Source organism: Dreissena polymorpha, chromosome 4, assembly GCF_020536995.1.
Source record: "Dreissena polymorpha isolate Duluth1 chromosome 4, UMN_Dpol_1.0, whole genome shotgun sequence".
In the NCBI taxonomy this organism is placed as follows: Eukaryota; Metazoa; Mollusca; class Bivalvia; order Myida; family Dreissenidae; genus Dreissena; species Dreissena polymorpha.
The window spans coordinates 136,366,001-136,380,696 of NC_068358.1; the positions used below are offsets into that span (position 1 = coordinate 136,366,001).

Below are 14,696 nucleotides of genomic sequence, written 5' to 3' on the forward strand. Positions count from 1 at the left end.
TTTTTGAAACCGATAAAAAACACACATATTTATTTTATGTTTGAAATACCGTCCAACCATCGCACCCAAGAATCCTCCCCCCCCCCCCCCCCCACCCGAATTGACCACCACACCCTCACACTATCCCACCCCACCTCCACACCAAATTTCATTTTACTTTAATGGTTAAACCCCCCCCCCCCCCACATTCCCATGCTATACACCCCTCTTCACTCCACCCCTCCCTCCTTTGTGATTGAAAATGAGAGTCCCTTCACCTTTAAAAAGAAAATAGATGAGCGGTCTGCACCCGCAAGGCGGTGCTCTTGTTTATATCTATTTCTTAATATTTTTCAGTAGTAATAATGTCTAAGAATGTATCTGGGTAGAATGAATATCTGTTCTTTTAAAGGTTGTAACTGATGCTCTATTTCTTTTGGACATGACATGTAACTGTCTCGTTTGTACAGAGATTCAATTAAATACTACATTTTATTATGTGTGATTCTATTTTTGTGTTCCAAATAGGCAGTCTGACATATTAGGTATATTGAAAACTCTTACATATAACATTTGTAAGTATCTGTTATTAATGACAGTTAAATGAAACAATGGTTGTATAGTTGTGTATATTACAAAGTATAATTATTGTTATATTTCGAAATTAGAATTATGTTTATATTTTAATTTTCATACACTTTCAACTATAATTTGTAATAGTGCCGTTGCTTCTTAAATTTTATGTGGTTTGGATGCACACTGTTATATTCTATGCTCTTTCAAAATACAATTAAGGTTTCACCTTAACGGTTATAACGCGAGTGAAAAGCATCCATATGTAGCAATATACACTGTTAACATGTGATTTAAAACAAGTTTTGTTCAATTATCTGTAAAGTTCATTCATAACTATTTTATAACATGTCTGCTAAATCCACTTACTATATTCAAGCATTTTGCATTATTGTTTTTGTTTAACACTAGAAACTGTAAAGTTTATGTGTAATAAAATTATGTTCTGTTCTGTAACGATTGTATGCTGATGTACCTCAATAATCCACGCTAGTAATTATCCACAAACTATTTTCCGCTTTTAATCCGATGAAACAATATTATAACTGTAATCCAATCTCTGTACTTTTAATCTGACTGTCAAAACAATTGATTAGTGTCTCGGTAAAACGTGTTTTTATAACAATGATTGACATACCCAAGAGACCGCTAACTCCACCTTTTTCTCTGAAACAGTTTCAAAGGCGGAGCTATACACGTGCTCAAGCATAATGGGACGATTGCAATCGAGTTACAAACACGCGATTGGTTAAGCATATCGCTTCTCTAAACAAAGGAATCCAATTTTGTCGGCGAGAAAGATGTTCTTTATGGCTTCTTGACAGGAAACGGCTTTCCTTTGATGACGTCAAACTGTCGATTCACACATATTGCTAATTTTCGCGAGACTTTAAATGATGTCCTTGATTCTTTGTTTACATGAACAGTAGAAAAACAACACCTGCTTACATTAAGACTTTGGATTAAATTATCAAAATAAAAACAAGAGTAATTGCAAACTGTGATTATATTAATTGGTAAGTATCAGTAAAAATACGACGTTTTGTTAGTCGTAAATCAACGATTTTCTTTTATACAACAACAACAACTTTTGCCGCGGGGATCAATCTTCATCGAATTTCATTATTTTTTTCATGGAATTTCATTATTTTTTTCATGGACCACCTCATAAGTCGATGCCGGTTTTTTAATCAAATTTTGGTGGTAAAAAATCTCGACTTATGACTGCGTTTTTACGGTAGTTGTTGCATTAACATTAAGTAGACATAAAAATTAGGTATTCTGTATACTACTAACATTTTATTGTGATTCAAGTTGTATTAAGTTTTGTTCTCTAAACAGATATTGAATTATTTTACTGATACAACAACATACGGTATTAAAGCAGTTCCATATATAGCTAGATACACTATTATCATGTTTGTCTAAAATATCTGTCAAGTCTATCCATAACCAAATTATGATATTTCTGTTAGAAAAAAAACGACAAACTATATGTATTCATGTATTTTGTATAATCGCTTTGTTTAACACTAGAAACTGTAAAGTTTATGTGTAATAAAATTATGTACTGTATATTACATGATAATCTATCAATGTTGTTTTGTGAACACAACCTCTGCTTGTATGGAAAAAAAACACAAACCTTAAGCACTTAATTTGTCGGTGTGTGTGCATTTGTGTGTATGGGTGTGCGATAAATTGCAAGTGTTTCCTGTTTGTGTTTTGTGTGAATTATGTTAAGCAAATTAATTTAACAAAAAAGTTTATTTGACTTTATTAGATGATAGTATTGAGTATCCTACCAAGAAAAATTGGTGCACGCTATTAAGGGATCTACTAAGTAATTTGGGATTTTATGATGCTTGGTTTTTTCAAGATGTTGGAAATGAAAATATGTTTGTATCAGTCGTAAGACAAAGATAGAGCGACATGTTTGTACAGAATTGGAATGAGCGACTTCATACTTCTACTAGGGCAAATTTTTATAAACATATCTCCGTTTTTCAATTTCAACCGTACCTGAATATATGCAATGTCAACAAGTTTCGAGTAAATTTATCAAAATTATGTATGTCATCACATAGATTAAATATCTAGACAGGCAGATGGGCTAGACCTACACCAATTCCATTAGATCAAAGAAAGTGTACTGTTTGTAATAAACTCGAAGATGAGTTTCATTTTATTCTTGAATGTACAATATATACTGAACTGAGATCAAAATATATTCCATTGTATTACAGACAACGACCAAACATGTACAAGTTTATTGAGCTAATAACAGCAAATAATGAACTATTAATAAAAAAATTAAGCTGTTATATTTATCACTCTTTTAAGGTTCGAACGCATAATACATGTGTCATCAATTTGATTTATTCTGAAATGTTTTGTGCAGTATATATCTTGTTGTAACTTTAATTGCATTTATTATGTACTGCATATTAATTGTTGGGATAGTACCGCATATGTAACGTGTTTTTATTCACATGTTTTTTAATCTGTCTTTGTGTTTGAACGGTCGCCTTTAATGGACTGTCAAAACTGTATTTGAATGTATTTAATCAATTGCCATTATTATCTTTTTAATGAAGGTTATATTATAGTATCGTGTCTGTTCCTAGATGTATTCTACGACAATATGGCTGCATTTTTAGAACTGTTATGCACTGATTTACAACTATTATGTCACATTAAATACTGTACTTGTAACATCTATATTTTCATAGAGCATATTACATGACCTTTTGACCATCTACATTTTTTATTGCGTAGGTGGTCTGTTAAAGGTTTATGAAATGCTTGTTTTTAATATCAAACGCAATCAGTTAAAACATTTTGTTTCTCGTGTTTGTTTAACTACAGACACCTTGTCATAATGTCATAATATCAGTTTAATTAAATAATATATTGTACTATGTGCAGAGCCTTTGAGCTGCCTATATTTTCGTTTCGCAAAGGTAGCAAGCAAGGGCTAATTCTTATGAAATTGATACAAGCATGAAAAAAGCATAATTGATATTTAGTTAAATACTGTTTGCTATCACGTGAAACGAAATTTGTTACGCGGGGTAAGTAAAACGTGTTATTATTATGAAAATTGTCATGTGAAGACCCAATATATGTACAATATGCTTATTTGATATTTTGTTGTCATAATTAAGCTCCATTACAAATGATGTAATACGACCTATTCAATTACATATATACTATCAATGGTTATTAATATAATTATACCTATATTTATGCCCCCCTTCGAAGAAGAGGGGTATATTGCTTTGCTCATGTCGGTCGGTCGGTCCGTCCACCAGGTGGTTTCCGGATGATAACTCAATAACGCTTGGGCCTAGGATCATGAAACTTCATAGGAACATTGATCATGACTCGCAGATGACCCCTATTGATTTTGAGGTCACTAGGTCAAAGGTCATAGTGACCAGAAATAGTAAAATGGTTTCCGGATGATATCTCAAGAACGCTTATGCCTAGGATCATGAAACTTCATAGGTACATTGATCATGACTCACAGATGACCCCTATTGATTTTCAGGTCACTAGGTCAAAGGTCAAGGTCACGGTGACCCGAAATAGTAACATGGTTTCCGGATGATAACTGAAGAACGCTTATGCCTAGGATCATGAAACTTGATAGGTAGATTGATCAGGACTCGCAGATGACCCCTATTGATTTTCAGGTCACAAGGTCAAAGGTCACAGTGACATAAAACATATTCACACAATGGCTGTCACTACAACGTAGAGCCCATATGGGGGGCATGCATGTTTTACAAACAGCCCTTGTTAATGAAACATGTATGAATTGTTGCAATGAAACGTTGTTTTTTTTTCTTTTTCTTTTTTGTAAATTCATGTATTATTTATGTTGTAAACACTGTATGCTTACTGAGTCCACTTGGGCTTTTGGCCTTCTGGGTGTGTTGTTTAATAAACAATATGTAAGACTTATCAAACGTACTGATAAATACTATTGTTTATATAGCATTCAACATGACTTTTGGACCATGTATATGTTAATTTCGTAGGTGACCTGTATAGGGTTTATACAATGATATTGAATATAAATTAATATCAAACGTTGTCTTTTCAGTGCATTTTGTTGTGTTTGTTTATTTAGATAATTGAACTGATTTATAACATCCATTTAACAAAGTTCATTGTTTCCAGAGCCTTTGGGTTGCCTATATTTCCATTTCGTATAGGTAGACTGTAAGGGCTGACGTTTATGCTATTATTACATGCATGTGTTTTAATTGACTTTAATCTAGAAGATCTGTCAACAAGTCTTTTACAAGCCTGTTACTATCACAAACTGTTCTACTACCCTTAAACATATGATGTATATATAAATGTACTAGTAACATACGAATATTCATAATAAAACCAACTATGTAAATTCTGATTAGTACAAAGTGTTTTTATTAGTACATCTTGCTTATGGAGACCTAATAAATGTAAATTACAGTATATTTATGCTCCTCTTCGAAGAAGAGGGGGTATATTGCTTTGCTCATGTCGGTCTGTCGGTCGGTCCGTCCACCAGGTGGTTGTCAGACGATAACTCAAGAACGCTTGGGTCTAGGATCATGAAACTTCATGGGTAGATTGATCATGACTTGCAGATGACCCCTATTGATTTTGAGGTCACTAGGTCAAAGGTCAAGGTCACAGTGACAAAAATCGTATACACACAATGGCTGCCACTACAACGGACAGCCCATATGGGGGGCATGCATGTTTTACAAACAGCCCTTGTTTGTATATTGCATTAAATTGAGTTTATTAGCCTCATACACTCTGACGCACTTAGGATATATTTAATTACATGTATACTTTCGATAATTATTTATGTTCTAGTGTAATGTATAATAACTCATAATGTATAATAATTCATGTATGCATTGTTGTGACCAAACGATTTTATTTCTTTGCATAACTTTATTTTGTATAATCATAAACTGTGTATTGTGGAAACACTGTATCATGTATGCTTGATTTGTCCACTTGGGCTTTTGGCTTTCTGGATGGATTGTTTAATAAACTATGTTCTAAAAAATGCAAAGGTTTCGTGTCCGCTCAATTATTTTGCTATGTATGGTCGGATTAAAATATTACTTGGCATGAGTATTAACCACAAGAGTATATGTGAAATACTCAACAGCCAGACGTCAAGGTCAAACGGTGCTATATAACTTTGACAATAATCAATGTAAATACCTAATTATGACAGTGTTTGGTGTCCAATAAATCATTTTGCCGTGCATGGTCCATTTTAATGACAATTGGCATAAGAAAAAAACACAATACATGTCGTTTGATATGTCACGTGAAAGACTCGAGATGCTGATGTCAAGGTCAAGGTAAAAAGGTGCTTTGGAACTTTGACAAAAAAAAAACAATGTAACAATGTGATCATCACAGTGTTTTGTTTCCACTAAATAACTTTGCTAAACATGTTTGGATTTTTATAATACTTGTCATAACTAATAGCCACAAGTATGATGTGATGCGCAAAAGGCTCAAGATGCTGATGTGAAGCTCAAACGGTGCTATTGAACTTTCACAAAAAACAATATAAAATACTTAGTTTTTCAGTTGTTCGTGAACGCTAAATAACTTCACTATACACAATATAAATGGTTGTCGCGTAAAAGACTCGTAATGCTGATGTCTTCTTTTATTTCATAATCTGTGTAATTGTTATCAAGACATTTCTTTTTCATTTATACCAATACTGTTGTCATGTTATTGGGCGTGCTTTTAAAACTGAGCCAAGTATTGCGAAAACGGGTCTTATGTCTTAGGAGTTCCGAGTTCCAACTTGTTCTCTTATTTTTCATAATCTTTGTAATTGATATCAAGACTTTTTTCATTTATGTCAATACTTTCGTCATGTTATTGGACGTGTTTTTAAAACTGAGCCACGTATTGCGAAAACGGGTCTTATGTCTTAGGAGATCCGACAAGCCTGCCATTCGACTTTTGAAATTTAAAATTACACAACTTTTGAAACTATAATTAATTTTGATGTTATTGTGTTATATATCATGGGCACAACTCTTAAATTGTATTGCATTATGTCATTATGCTATGTATTATAGGCCGGAGGCCTTGATTTACTCCATTAACTGTTCTGTTCTGTTCTGTCAAGTCCTGAAGATCAAGGTCCAATGGTGTTTTTGCACTGTGGCAAACATAACTAATAAGTCCGAATCAACACCGGGGTTCATGTCCGCAAAATAACAACACCATACATGGTCGGGATTTTAATAATACTTGGCGAGAGTAATACCCACAAGTGAATAATATGTCTCGTGAAAGACGCATGATGATACAGATAAACGTTGCTTTTGAACTTTGACAAAAATCGATGTAAAATTAAATGTCATCATCAAAGTGGTTTTTGTCCACCATATAGCGTCGCTATACATGGTCGTATTTTAATGCTCCTTGATATAAATAACAACCACAGTAGTAATGTGTGTCGCATGTGATAATCGAGGTGCTGATATCAAGATAAAAAAAGTATTTTTATAACGTTGACAATTCAATGAAAAAAAATTATTACAATGTTTTTGGTTCACGCAGTGATATCGTCATTCTTAACTTGATTTTCAAATTACTTATGTTGCGGTGCCAGGCATCCGTGTATCGTTTTTTTTTCATCTTAATGTAATTAATTGTGATATGTTGTATTTTCTGATCGCACTCATTCACGAATCATCATACTCGCCCTGGGAGAGGCAACGTCGCACATTGCGTATAATTTTTGCACTTACACACCTCTAGATTCAAACAAGCGTATTGAAATTATCAGCTTATTTTACAGAACAGTCCATGGGAAAAGCACAAAAACGTAAAAACAGTAGTAACAACTCTAGTAGTAGCAATGGACCAAATCAAAGCGCCGAAGGCACTGAAATAGTTCGCTGTTGTCGTCCTTGATTAGCTTGTGCGCATTCCACAGGCTCATCAGTGTGCACAGGCTAATCTTGTTTAACATGCATTAAGCACCGTTTTCCCTGAAAGCAGCCGATATGTACATATTTCAATGATAACCACTAGACTGGCCAATTACATCTTACAAGCTGGTAAATACAGTCACTGCAGTATAGTAGAACAGACGCTCCTTAGCATATGTCGTCTGCAGTGCAGATAGGCAGCTGTAATCGTTCCTAGCATAGTGAGTTGCGCTTCTTAGCGTTAGCGTAGCTTAGGCTTCCAAGCACATACTGATTGCAAAACATGGTCTGTAAATTCATTCGGCCGCTAACGCGACCAACTAAAAATGAACAGAAGATAGCTGCCCAAAACAAGGGTATTGCCAAAAACAAGGGTATTTCTGGTGGGTCGAAAGAGTCAACAAAGAGTGTAGTGAGGGAAATAGGCAGTGTTAATTGCAAAGTGAGTGACGCTATCCATGTTGCTCATTCCGTGTTATTCAGTGACCCTGTCATGGATAACTCGGTGTTCGCACCAAGTGCAGGAGAGGCCGGAAATGGAACAGAGAGACGCATCATATCACAGGTCAGCCACCCACCAACTCTGTAATAAGAGTTTCATAGTATCCATGGAAAAGGCGATGAACATTAAATTTTCGGTCATAAACAAAAAGTAAGAAACATTAGAGAAACTTGAGAAAAAAGTAAATGGTGTAGAGTCAGATCTGTGCAAACTTTGGAATGTTGTACCAGACACCAACACAATTCTAACTGAAAAGCTGCATAAGATCGCGGACAACGTTTCGCTGCTTAAACTCGCAGTGGCAGAATCACAGAGCGCCATTCCAAAATAACAACATAAATCAGAATTAACGCAGTCCTTAAAATTACATGCAGGCGCATCAATGCGAAACAATTTAATAATCATCGGCATAAGTTACCGTCCGTCTGAAACCCCGACGATACTTAACGAATACTTCGTTCTTTTATGACTGAAAACCTACAAAAATTATTTGAGCAGGTATGTATATTAGTATATATACATACCTGGTTTTGAGCGAGTACATCGTATTGGCGGGAACCGATCACATCCACGTTCAATTGGCGCCAAACTCTCACTAGTCAATGACCGAGAAAACGTGCAAAAATCTAGCCGGAACCTTAGGAAAACCAATTACTAATGTGAGTGAACAGTTTCCAAAGGACATTGCCGACCGACGCAGAAGCTTAATGCCTGCCTTCCGGAAAGCTCGCGCTGATGGCAAGAAATGCTTGTCTCAGCTATGACACCCTGACAGCGCAACAACGAATAATAGCAGCGGTAGCAGCGGTAGCAGCAAGTAGGGGCTTCCGGAGGCTAACATAAAATTACTCTCTTGGAACGTTCAGGAACTTACAAATATTTAACTTAGTGATGACGACTTTGTAAACTATATTCGTAAATTTTATAATTATTTTATTGTTTGAAACATGGCCAAATAACTATTCTTCTTATGACATCGTTGGTCATGAATGTTAACTTTTTAACAGGGAATTTCAGAATAAAAAATCTAAACGATGTAGTGGCGGAATAGCAATTAATGTTTAGCAATCCTTTGCGAGGGAATTTCTTTTGTAAAAAGTTATCATGATGCTATTGCGTGGTTTAAATTAGATAAGGTACTTTTTTAGTTTAACGGACGATATTTCCCTGGCTAGTGTGTACATCTGGCATTAGCTATTTCCTATTAATAATATTTGAAATGTTAATTTATTTGATATTTCACAAAAAATATAAATCAATTTCAAACAAATGGCAAAGTTTTTTTAGCCGGCGATTGGAACGCTCGAGTAGGAAATAAGCGAGATTTTATTGTTTGGGACCTCACAATTAATCCCATAAATGACCAGTCTTACGCAAGTGACTCTCAACTTACCCGGAATTCAATGGAATCAAAAACTAATTGTTTGGGTAAGAAGCTTGACATGTGCATATCGCTCTCATCGAGGATAGCTAACGGTAGGTTAAACAATGATAGTTTAGGAGCTTTTAAGTTCATGGATCCACGGGGTTCTAGTGTCATTGAATACGTGTTACCACGTGAAGAAAACTTTAATCTTATAACACGTTTTAACGTTGACTCTTATTCAGTATGGTCAGATCATGGTCCACTGCTATTTAATATCAAGTGTAATACTGCATTATCGGGAAGTGTTAAATGAATCTAGTACAACACGTATTAGTTGGTTGGATCAGAATCGTGACGAATTTCGACAAAAATTAATCTCAAATTCACAAATGTTAAACAGTATTATCGATGATATCGATTGTAATAGCTTTGACAGTAATGATTATTGTGTGGCGAGATTCTCAAAAGTACTCAGCGAATCTGGTGAGCCTAGCATATGTCCGATACACCCTGTTCAGGAAATCCCAACTAGATTATGCACATTCTGTGCCATTCACCCGTGCAATTGAAAATAGTACTCCAAATAGATATTACACGTGCGTTGTTTTTGCACCGAGGCGTGTTGTGTGAGTTATTTACAAGCCTTTAACTTTACAGTGGTAAATACTGGCAGAGAGCAAGACATCGTTGGACATCGAAGCAAAATGTGTACATATGCATTGCCTTTGCACCATGGTCATGTAATTCCAACCAGATATTGCACATTGCGCGCTATATATATCGCAACATATAACACCAAAAAGATGTTGCCCATATTCTGTTAATGCCCCGCAGCGTATTGTTGCACTCATTCACATGCCTCAGACTGCATGATGGTTTATACCCGCTCGTGGACAGACACCGTTGCGCGTTTGAGGATAAATAGAACTCAAAATAGATATAGCACTTTCTGTACCCTACTATGGAAAAAATCAAGTCCAATCCGATAGAGCACAGGTGGTGTGAATGGTCCGAAATGAAATATTTTACGGAATCACACGCCTAGCATATGTCCGATACACCCTGGTCAGGAAATCCCAACTAGATTATGCACATTATGTGCCATTCACCCGTGCAATTGAAAATAGTACTCCAAATAGATATTACACGTGCGTTGTTTTTGCGCCAAGGCGTGTTGTGTGAGTTATTTACAAGCCTTTAACTTTACAGTGGTAAATACTGGCAGAGAGCAAGACATCGTTGGACATCGAAGCAAAATGTGTACATATGCACTGCCTTTGCAGCATGGTCATGTAATTCCAACTAGATATTGCACATTGCGCGCTATATATATCGCAACATATAACACCAAAAAAGATGTTGCCCATATTCTGTTAATGCCCCGCAGCGTATTGTTGCACTTATTCACATGCCTCAGACTGCACGATGGTTTTTACCCGCTCGTGGACAGACACCGTTGCGCGTTTGAGGATAAATAGAACTCAAAATAGATATAGCACTTTCTGTACTATGGAAAAAATCAAGTCCAGTCCGATAGAGCACAGGTGGTGTGAATGGTCCAAAATGAAATATTTTACGGAATCACACGCCTAGCATATGTCCGATACACCCTGGTCAGGAAATCCCAACTAGATTATGCACATTCTGTGCCATTCACCCGTGCAATTGAAAATAGTACTCCAAATAGATATTACACGTGCGTTGTTTTTGCACAGAGGCGTGTTGTGTGAGTTATTTACAAGCCTTTAACTTAACAGTGGTAAATACTGGCAGAGAGCAAGACATCGTTGGACATCGAAGCAAAGTGTGTACATATGCATTGCCTTTGCACCATGGTCATGTAATTCCAACCAGATATTGCACATTGCGCGCTATATATATCGCAACATATAACACCAAAAAGATGTTGCCCATATTCTGTTAATGCCCCGCAGCGTATTGTTGCACTCATTCACATGCCTCAGACTGCATGATGGTTTATACCCGCTCGTGGACAGACACCGTTGCGCGTTTGAGGATAAATAGAACTCAAAATAGATATAGCACTTTCTGTACTATGGAAAAAAATCAAGTCCAATCCGATAGAGCACAGGTGGTGTGAATGGTCCGAAATGAAATATTTTACGGAATCACACGCCTAGCATATGTCCGATACACCCTGGTCAGGAAATCCCAACTAGATTATGCACATTCTGTGCCATTCACCCGTGCAATTGAAAATATTACTCCAAATAGATATAACACGTGCGTTGTTTTTGCACCGAGGCGTGTTGTGTGAGTTATTTACAAGCCTTTAACTTTACAGTGGTAAATACTGGCAGAGAGCAAGACATCGTTGGACATCGAAGCAAAATGTGTACATATGCATTGCCTTTGCACCATGGTCATGTAATTCCAACTAGATATTGCACATTGCGCGCTATATATACCGCAACATATAACACCAAAAAAGATGTTGCCCATATTCTGTTAATGCCCCGCAGCGTATTGTTGCACTTATTCACATGCCTCAGACTGCACGATGGTTTTTACCCGCTCGTGGACAGACACCGTTGCGCGTTTGAGGATAAAGAGAACTCAAAATAGTTATAGCACTTTCTGTACTATGGAAAAAATCAAGTCCAATCCGATAGAGCACAGGTGGTGTGAATTGTCCGAAATGAAATATTTTACGGAATCACACGCCTAGCATATGTCCGATACACCCTGGTCAGGAAATCCCAACTAGATTATGCACATTCTGTGCCTTTCACCCGTGCAATTGAAAATAGTACTCCAAATAGATATTACACGTGCGTTGTTTTTGCGCCAAGGCGTGTTGTGTGAGTTATTTACAAGCCTTTAACTTTACAGTGGTAAATACTGGCAGAGAGCAAGACATCGTTGGACATCGAAGCAAAATGTGTACATATGCACTGCCTTTGCAGCATGGTCATGTAATTCCAACTAGATATTGCACATTGCGCGCTATATATATCGCAACATATAACACCAAAAAAGATGTTGCCCATATTCTGTTAATGCCCCGCAGCGTATTGTTGCACTCATTCACATGCCTCAGACTGCACGATGGTTTTTACCCGCTCGTGGACAGACACCGTTGCGCGTTTGAGGATAAATAGAACTCAAAATAGATATAGCACTTTCTGTACTATGGAAAAAATCAAGTCCAGTCCGATAGAGCACAGGTGGTGTGAATGGTCCGAAATGAAATATTTTACGGAATCACACGCCTAGCATATGTCCGATACACCCTGGTCAGGAAATCCCAACTAGATTATGCACATTCTGTGCCATTCACCCGTGCAATTGAAAATAGTACTCCAAATAGATATAACACGTGCGTTGTTTTTGCGCCGAGGCGTGTTGTGTGAGTTATTTACAAGCCTTTAACTTAACAGTGGCAAATACTGGCAGAGAGCAAGACATCGTTGGACATCGAAGCAAAATGTGTACATATGCATTGCCTTTGCACCATGGTCATGTAATTCCAACCAGATATTGCACATTGCGCGCTATATATACCGCAACATGTAACACCAAAAAAGATGCTGCCCATATTCTGTTAATGCCCCGCAGCGTATTGTTGCACTTATTCACATGCCTCAGACTGCACGATGGTTTATACCCGCTCGTGGACAGACACCGTTGCGCGTTTGAGGATAAATAGAACTCAAAATAGATATAGCACTTTCTGTACTATGGAAAAAATCAAGTCCAATCCGATAGAGCACAGGTGGTGTGAATGGTCCGAAATGAAATATTTTACGGAATCACACGCCTAGCATATGTCCGATACACCCTGGTCAGGAAATCCCAACTAGATTATGCACATTATGTGCCATTCACCCGTGCAATTGAAAAAAGTACTCCAAATAGATATTACACGTGCGTTGTTTTTGCGCCAAGGCGTGTTGTGTGAGTTATTTACAAGCCTTTAACTTTACAGTGGTAAATACTGGCAGAGAGCAAGACATCGTTGGACATCGAAGCAAAATGTGTACATATGCTCTGCCTTTGCACCATGGTCATGTAATTCCAACTAGATATTGCACATTGCGCGCTATATATATCGCAACATATAACACCAAAAAGATGTTGCCCATATTCTGTTAATGCCCCGCAGCGTATTGTTGCACTCATTCACATGCCTCAGACTGCACGATGGTTTGTACCCGCTCGTGGACAGACACCGTTGCGCGTTTGAGGATAAATAGAACTCAAAATAGATATAGCACTTTCTGTACTATGGAAAAAATCAAGTCCAGTCCGATAGAGCACAGGTGGTGTGAATGGTCCGAAATGAAATATTTTACGGAATCACACGCCTAGCATATGTCCGATACACCCTGGTCAGGAAATCCCAACTAGATTATGCACATTCTGTGCCATTCACCCGTGCAATTGAAAAAGTACTCCAAATAGATATTACACGTGCGTTGTTTTTGCGCCGAGGCGTGTTATGTGAGTTATTTACAAGCCTTTAACTTAACAGTGGTAAATACTGGCAGAGAGCAAGACATCGTTGGACATCGAAGCAAAATGTGTACATATGCATTGCCTTTGCAGCATGGTCATGTAATTCCAACCAGATATTGCACATTGCGCGCTATATATATCGCAACATATAACACCAAAAGATGTTGGACATATTCTGCTAATGCCCCGTTGTGTATTGTTGCACTCAATCACATGCCTCAGACTTGACAATGGATTATACCCGCTCGGGGACAGACAACGTTGCGCGTTTTAGTATAATTTATACACATATATTGCCATAAACGCTGTTCAATTATTTCCAAAAAGTGCACGATTCATGGTTTCGGCACATATAACTCCAAATAGACATGGCGCATGTGTTGTTTTTGCTCTGAAGCGCATTGTATAGCTCCTTCACATACCTTTAACTTGACAAAGGTTGACTCTCGCTCAAAGAAAGACAATGTTGCATATCTCAGTAGAATTTATTCACAATACTATTGCGCGCTATCGAATAATATAGCACCACATATTTGTTACATGCTCCGTAGTGTATCGTTGCACTCATCCACACGCCTTATACTTGACAACGTATGATACTCGCTCGGAAAAAAACTTTTAACGTTTGAGTATAATTTATACACATTTATTTTATATTTTTACAAATTCGCTAACGGAAATCATATCCTTCTGTTAACGTTAACCGGTAATTAAGCGTCCATAGACCGTTTGTACCTGTGGCCTTCTCGACTCGTGTTTGAAGCAAACGCAAAATAGTTCCCGTAATAGATTAAAAACTTGAGATTTAAATTTT

The 14,696-nt window shown here is 37.0% G+C and overlaps 1 protein-coding gene and 1 long non-coding RNA gene across 2 annotated transcripts in view; one reads left to right on the plus strand and one right to left on the minus strand.

Moving 5' to 3' along the window:
* LOC127876766 (uncharacterized) overlaps positions 1-14,696 on the minus strand; it is a 332,105-nt gene that overhangs the window by 169,912 nt on the left and 147,497 nt on the right. The gene's annotated exons all lie outside the window — the stretch shown is intronic.
* On the plus strand, positions 187-5,635 carry LOC127876805 (uncharacterized). Its single transcript, XR_008048092.1, has 2 exons — positions 187-3,966; positions 4,106-5,635. It is a non-coding gene; the product is annotated as an uncharacterized LOC127876805 (long non-coding RNA).